Source organism: Anopheles arabiensis, chromosome 2 (genome assembly GCF_016920715.1).
Source record: "Anopheles arabiensis isolate DONGOLA chromosome 2, AaraD3, whole genome shotgun sequence".
NCBI lineage: Eukaryota > Metazoa > Arthropoda > Insecta > Diptera > Culicidae > Anopheles > Anopheles arabiensis.
In genome coordinates this window covers 12,121,974-12,129,819 of record NC_053517.1, presented here as the reverse complement: position 1 = coordinate 12,129,819, position 7,846 = coordinate 12,121,974, and positions in this window count along the sequence as shown.

Genomic DNA, 7,846 nt, shown 5'->3' with positions numbered 1-7,846 from the left:
GCAGGTAAAGAGCCGCGCATATTCTTTTGCTTCGATTTATTGTATTTTATGAAGTCGATTCCCATTTGACAGGAGTTTTTTTTTCAATTTTCAATACTATTTGGTAACGTTAAAACATAAATAAATGTATGAAAATCAATAACTATGTCTTGCTCCAAGCATTAAGTATCCTTTTATTATATCCCACAATGAAATGATCGTTTGATGTGACCCCGCTCCACCAAATCAACCGTTAAGTCGGCTTAGGGCAATTAAATTGAAATTATCACCAACTAAACCGATAATGAGGGTTTAATCATACTGAATACATCAAAAGCGTTCGCTGCGCGTTGCTCCGTACATCGTTGCGGTGCTGGTGTATCAGTCCCGTCAGCTGTCCCACTAAGGCTGAGCCGTTCGACAAGCCACCCGGGGGTTCGCACGGACGTACGCTAACAGCTAGTGACTGCTTTCCTTCCCATTCTCGTGTTTGTAGCAGTTGTCCTGCTAGTCGCTAAGCAGTAGTTATTCTCGTATCGTTTCTACGCAGCCCTTGCTGCTGCACCAATTTGCAGAGCAATAAATGTCGCTTTTCGATTTGGCAGTTGGTGGCGGTCACACCAGGGTGGGGGCACCATCAGACGGCAGTGGTCCGGTTGTAGTGGTTTGACAGATGAAAATTAAATTGTCATCAGGAACGTGTTTTCGGGCTGATTGGTCCAAGGGCGGTCGGACGGTTGAATGCGAAACTGAAGTCACTGAGCCATTCGATTGCGATCGGATTACGCGTGCCGGGCGCTTTTGCGAACTTTGACATAGAAGGCAAGCTCCGTTCGGTTAGTTGATACAGTGGGACGAGCGCTGTGCAAAAGGCAAAGTTAAGCTTTCTTTAATGCATGGCGTGCCGAACGTGTGTCATCTGTGTTAAATACCGTTTGGTTTGACTATATTCGAAAAGAATTGATGCGCATATTTATGCATGCCAATAGAAGGGCTTTTTTGCGTTTCTATTAGTATTAATATTAATTTTAACATGTTATGTATCAAATAAATTAATAGAATCTTTTCAACTGTAAAACTTGAAACACCAAAGAGATTTATGCATTTTTTTAATGCACAAAAGTTGAAGCTGCTCTCTTTCAAAAAGCTTGAAATTGAAGCATTATTTCTCACTGTGCTTATGAATCGAGCGATTGAATTGGCAAATATTCATCCAGCATCTTCATTGCCTTCCCGATGCCATGGTGCATGATCTCAGCCATGCTGCTTCAACTCGACTAGCACCAACCGATCCATTCAATTTACGAATCAATCACTCGCGCTTTGAACGATACCCATCAAAAAGTGTAGAGCATTTGGGTAAAAAATGGCACGCCACGTACTTTGCAATCTCCTACTGGAACATGCAAATTGTTTCGTGTTTCTGGCTCGTTGGCGTCTAGTGATGCGTTTCATATATATATAAAAAAACAGTTGAAAACGAGTTCGATTATTTGAGAATGCTGCTTGCAAGTTACGAGTGCATCTGTTTTTTTTTTTTGCGTTTTTGTGTTGTTCCCAAAACGGATGGAGTGAATGAAACAGGAAAGGTTTGCTTGTTACAGTACAAATTTGCATCCGAAAACTTGCTTCAAAATCATTTTTAAGCGCTGTATCTTACATATTAACACCGTGAGTGACTGAAAAGTAAGACAATTTTGTTTTCTCCTACACATTGCATGCATAATGGTGATGATAGCTCGTGTAGAAATTAACACTTCATAATGAACTAATGTCACAAAAAAGCTGCCACTTCATAGGAACCACACACTTTCAACAGGAACGACTGAAAGTAATCAACTTCTACGTGGTTGTTGTTTTTTTGTTGTTGCTTTTTGCTTTGTTTGGCTAGGCTAGAAGGACGTGCGTTCCAATCAGCAGCGCCGCTACACGTGCGCTCTTGATGAGTGGATGATTGCGGGAGCAAAATTAAATGTCTTTCGATAGTAGAAAGCCTCACTCGAAGTCCACCCGCAAAGGATGGTCATCGTGATGATCATGATGATGATGATGACATCTGAAGTTGACAGGAACGACTGTAAAAAAGCACTCTGATGGGGGTCTAAAGGTTTTTTGTGTGTGTACGCTGCACCTAGCTGCTCGCTTCCCATGTCTGTCCAGTTAGCGAGCCGATGGCATTGCTTGGTAGTGTGTGTGTTTTTTTCTCTTTGTTTATGTTACGCCTGAGTGATGATAAAAATTTTAAAGCGCTAATCGAAATGTCGAGCACGTCCATTCATCAGCATGCACATATATCCGTGTGCAGCGGTTCGTGATGGGTTCATTTGGATCCGGCGGGGGTTTTTTTTTGCTATATAAAAGCATAAGGCGGCAAGAATGTCCGTTGACGCTAGGAGGACATGCACATTCTTCAACTGTATGACACTGTTGATTGGATGAAGTGCATAAATAAAAACGAAGCGTTAGCATTATTCATGGCATGGCCAGGGAACGTTCGTTGCATTTTTAGTGAACATGATAAAACGTTTAGTTTTTTACGACATTGTTGAATAATGGGATCAGCGTGCTCGTGCTCTCTTAATCAACTGTAAGAGGAACGGTTCTTTTTTTCACATTGACAGCACATGAGCTGTAGTGTTTTTGGGGGTTTGCAATCAAAATAAAGTGCATTATCATACTCTTTAGAAGCCTTTGCTATTATCTTTGCTCAATAAACAAGATTGTTGTATTTCAATTGTTATTTTAAAGATAAGTTGCCAGCACTGATTGTGTTCCTACAGTTTGTTTCATCGTCTTGCATGCACACAAACTGCTTGCCAAGCATTTAGCATTCACTCTTACTCATTACAAAAACTTGACTGCGCCACTGCACGCTTCAAACAGCATGGTTTAGTACGCATGGAAGCAAAATTTGTCTGCATCCACTACCCGTGGGCGAAAATCATCCAGTTCATGGTTATGATTTGCAGCGAAAAGGAGAAATACTCATCCATTCATCCTACAATAAATTGCTTAAAAGAACAACGTTGCCTATTTTTTTCCAACCTAATCAAACCAGCGTATCGTTTTGACGCTTTCGGAGTATGGTTTCAAAATGCCAGAATGAAACGCCATCCGATCAGAACGCTGCTGTGGAGGTGCTTTTTTAAAGCACGTGTTTTGTCTGCTTCCTTTTGCTGCCTCTGGATGCATTGGAAGCTCAAGTGGAAGCGCTCGGGAAAGTAAATAAAGCTGCATATGCCGTGTGGAAAGTGTGCATAAAATCGATTAAAACTTGGCTCCCGTAGTGCGTCGATGCCCTGCGTACACACACTGTTGTTACAACACGGTGCGTGGAGCCATGTTTGCTGGTACCGTAGCGGGTCGTTTCGAGGCTTTGGTTCGTATTTTTGGGGAAATTTAATTTCCTCTCGGCTCGATGGAGCGTACGATCGAAATCCTCGGGTGTAGCTTTTTGCATGACTGGGTTGACTTTTTTCTCTCCCTTCCTTTCTTCCTTGGTGTTACTGCAGAAGCCAAAACGCAATCCATGTGCCGTAACTAGTGACTTTTTGACAGGTTCTGCGCAATCTGTGCTGTTTGATTTGATGGTTGGTTGTTTTTTTTTCAGCAAGCGGAAATTGGTACAGACAGTTTGGGAAAGTTGTTGATTGTGGGCCAGGAGTGGTATGTTACCCTTCATTAGTTTGTAATAACAGGTTTATAATCACGCACTTACAGATGTACAAACTATTTTTAGCATTCGATTTGTGTGTGTTGCTTCCATGAAATGCAAATTAAGCGGTTTGAATAATTCCGCAGAAAAGTACGTTGCAGCAAACAGGGCACCAGGCGTCTCCATGGAAAACTTTAATTGATCCACAAAAACAACCATGCTTCTCCATCAACATGTGGGATCATATCGCAAGCAGTAGCGGCAAGAGATTCATTTTGGATTGAATTTGATTGCATTGCTGCACGTTTGAATGTACATAATATTTTTAATTCTTTCAATGGAAATTATTAAATTACTAACATATTGAAAGTAATAATATGAAACTTATCCTTAAAAAAAGGACGTTTGAAGTATAAAAACAATAGCACAAAAAAGAAGCTATTCATTTTGCAAACTCATCGATACATGATTAGGACCGTGATTGTGAACGTCAGTGCACAATATTGTTTCGCTATCGGACCTTCCTTTTGTTGGGCCAAAATCGAAATTCCACATTCGTTTTGTTGTGTGGGATACGTTTTTAATACAAGCCCGAAGATTTGAGAATGATATTTGAAAACCTTTCATTCTAGCTTAGGTTTATTTATGCTAGTTCGCCCCGGGGGGGGGGGAAGCGAAAGCAAACGAGCCGGATCGTTTTCCAGCATTGCTTGAACAAAAGCTCCGTAAGAACGAGGTTTTGAAATGTAGAAAAAAGGGCAAACGAAATCAATGGAAACAAGTGAGAAAGAGGGAGAGAGAGAGAGTATAGTTTCGAGGCTAGACAGCAATAGAGATAGAGTGATGCATAGCAATAATATTCCCACAGATCGAAAGATAAATAATCGAAAGAGGAATACAATTGTATAACATCCTTTTTTGCTCATTTTTTTTTTGTTCAAAAACAGAAGTATTCGATTTTATTCAATTTTTCGTTTAGCGATTGTGCAAAGCACAAGATTATGCAGTGATTCAGTTGAAAAGTAGAGGAAAAAACGAGATACGTTAAACCCATCAGAAAGTATAAAAAGTGCAATACAGGGTTTCCCACGATTTATTGGTCAGTTCCCATGATTTATTGGTGCGTTCCCACGATTTTTTGGTCGTATCCCATAGATTTTTGGTTCCTTCCCATATTTTATTGGTATTTTCCAATTGGATATCAATACAATTGGACCAACAAATTCTGGGAAACGACCAAAAAATCGTGGGAACGCACCAAAAAAATATGGGAACCCACCAAAAATTGATGGGAACCAACCAATAAATCGTGGGAAACCCTGTAATGCAGTGGTTTCAATGTATACTTTTTTCGCCATCGTCTGTTTATCTTGCAGTGGTTTGCACACCAACGGAGAGGAAAACGCTCTAGCTGGGCAGAGGAAACGAATACGCTTCAGGGCCAGTGAATAAGTTTTGTGGCCAGTAAATAGTGTGCCCTTCATCGGACCAGTGGGTGCAACGGCGAGAGAGAGAAAGAGAGAGAGAAAATGAAGAACGAAAGAGCTTAACACAGGACAAAACACGCCGTAAAGAAAAGAACGCAACGCAAAAGGGAAAACTTTATAACCGCCCTGGACATTCCAACTCGGGCAATTCTTCCGGGACCGGAGGAGCTGCACAAAAAAAAGGGTGCCTTTCGAGATGAAATGAGAAAACTTTCCAACGCTTCCAAACGTTCGCCAGCTAGAATGGGTGAGAAATTATGAGCTACCCGAACGCTGAAAACCAATACCCAAGTGCCCGTGCAGTGCAGTGGCCACTGTGCAAATGAAACTATACGGCAAAGGTGGTAAGAGCATTATTTGGGGAAACTGATTTTCGGCACATCGTTGCCGGAATGCTTTGGCCTTCTTGTGACTTATGAAATGAAAGCGGTGTTTTTCCCGATTTATTTTTCGTTCGTTTTTCGTAGTGGAAGTAAAAGGTGGTTGTTATGGAAGGAAACTCAGTGCTCAAGGGTGGTGCCAGTGTGTTTGTGGGTAATGCATCCTTCTTCTTGTTTTTATTGCACTGCGAATGGAAACTTTTCCATCAAACACCCTTATTAGTGTTGCTGTTTTCCGGGAGGGACTCTCCAGCGATGAGAACACAATTTATGTCAAAGTTTATTAGATTCTTTATAGAGCTGGCAGTGATGTAGTTTGAGGTTGTGTGCTAGGTGCTGGCTGCTTTCACGCACACTATGCTTTGGATGTTTTTGCACAACATGCGGTTGTGGTTGAATTTTCTGTAAATGAGGTATGTGCTTTTAATGCAAGAAACGATAACGTTGTGGTGAATTTTAGCTACAGGAAACTTGTGTTTGCTTAATCGATTATACAAAAAAAAAATCATTCTTTTATCCACCAAGACTCTCTTGGTGGCATGGTCTTCTCCTAGAAAGTGCTAACATGCAAGGATGAAGAGAAGACTCAATCAAGAAAGTTGTAGCGAGCGGGCTCGGAAGAAGCTTCATTGTCATTTCACCATCCAGGCTACGTGTCAACCGGCCAGCCGCGGGACTCGCTCGCCAGTCATTAGTATCTTGTTGTGAAGCCAGTTAATGAGCAACAGTTCGGCGGGTGCTGTACGGAGATGGGGCCGTTTCACCGTTCCCCCTCCCCTTCCCCGCCGTTTGCGCACGGATCACTATCAAACGAACCATATTTGCAGAAATCGAAATAAATCAACCGTTTCACGTGCGTGGTGGTGCAGCTCGCCGATAATTGAATGATCGATTTAGTTGCGAAACAGTCGTTTCAATGTGGGCAGCTCTCTCTCTAATGGGGGTGGGAGCGCTTGGATATCGGACATTGGAGCGGGTAAAATTGAATTATGGCCCCAAAAGTTCACTAATGAGCCGTTTTGAAGAAGGAAGTCGTGCGCAACGAGCTTTTTACAGTAAATTAGTAGCTTAATCATATTAAGCGTTTTTGAAGGAAAGTAAACCAAACCGAACTTTTACCGAAGTGAACATGAAGTTAAAGTTTCAATGTTGTTGGTAATTTCTGTTCTGAACATTCTATAGAATTTTACTATAACAAATAAACTTACTTATTTGACAAAATTATACTTAATAACATGGCATTTTCATGTAATATTTAGTTTAAAAAAGATTAAAGTTTACAACAATTTCAATATCATCTTTAGCCTGCTATTTATCTTGAACTATTTACTGCAAAAGCAATTGTGATAAATGCTTTAAAAAGCCTTTTTCGTCACAGTGTGCCATTCGAATGTATCGATTCAAAAGTGAAGCTAATGTGCAAGCTCGTTCTAGCGCCCCTCGGGCTGCTAATTAAATAGCAATTAGCCAGCCAGCCAAGCCCCGCACGCCTACTGCGACTCCCGCACCGTGCTTCGCGGGCGTGTTTCTTACCTGTGTGGCTGTGTGTATGGCAGCAGTTTGCGCCATGATAACGGTCCTCGGTGTGTACTGTTTTGCGGAAGTTTTGCGCTACGCAAAAGAGTAAGAAATAAAAACGCAAGAAGCAAACACGGCTAATGGTACTTTTGCTACTTTCCGCAGCACGCTCTACAAGTTTTGCTAGCACGATGTCGAGAGCAACCGGCCACTATTCGGTAGCGGAAAGCGGAAAGGAGCGCTCGTGGGTTTGGTCGAATCGTTCGAAAGTGACAACCTCCGGAAGGTCCCAAAAGCAAACCGTGGTTATCGTACAATAAAAGGGATTCTAATGAACATTTGTGCTACATTTTGTGCTCTTAGTGTTGGGCTAGTGGTTTCGGCTACCCTCGGCACTCTACATACTTTCTGCCTATTCTCGTTCTCGTTAAAGCGGGATGAGAATATGAAAATATAATGCTCAACAGAAGCAATGTGCAAACTCCCGGTGGAGATACGCAAACCGGAGATATTGTATGGGAGGATCGTTTGTAAAAAAAAACAAGGCAACACACTAAAATCAACCTTGTCGAATGTCCCAAGCGCTGTTTACCGAGCGAGTGGAAAACAAGGGCGCTTGGGTGCAAAGAAAAAAAGAAAAAGAAGAAGAACCCTATTATTCCACCGGACCAGCCGATGATACCACCGTTTACGAGGCGACGGGGAAGCAGAAAAACAGCAAAGCAAGGGAGCAAACTTGTTGAAAATCCGGTCCGTGCTTCCGAGTTCCGTCCGGTCGTTAGTTTTGTTCGGGCGATCCGCGCCTTTGCCGGCTGAGTGCCAGAGTG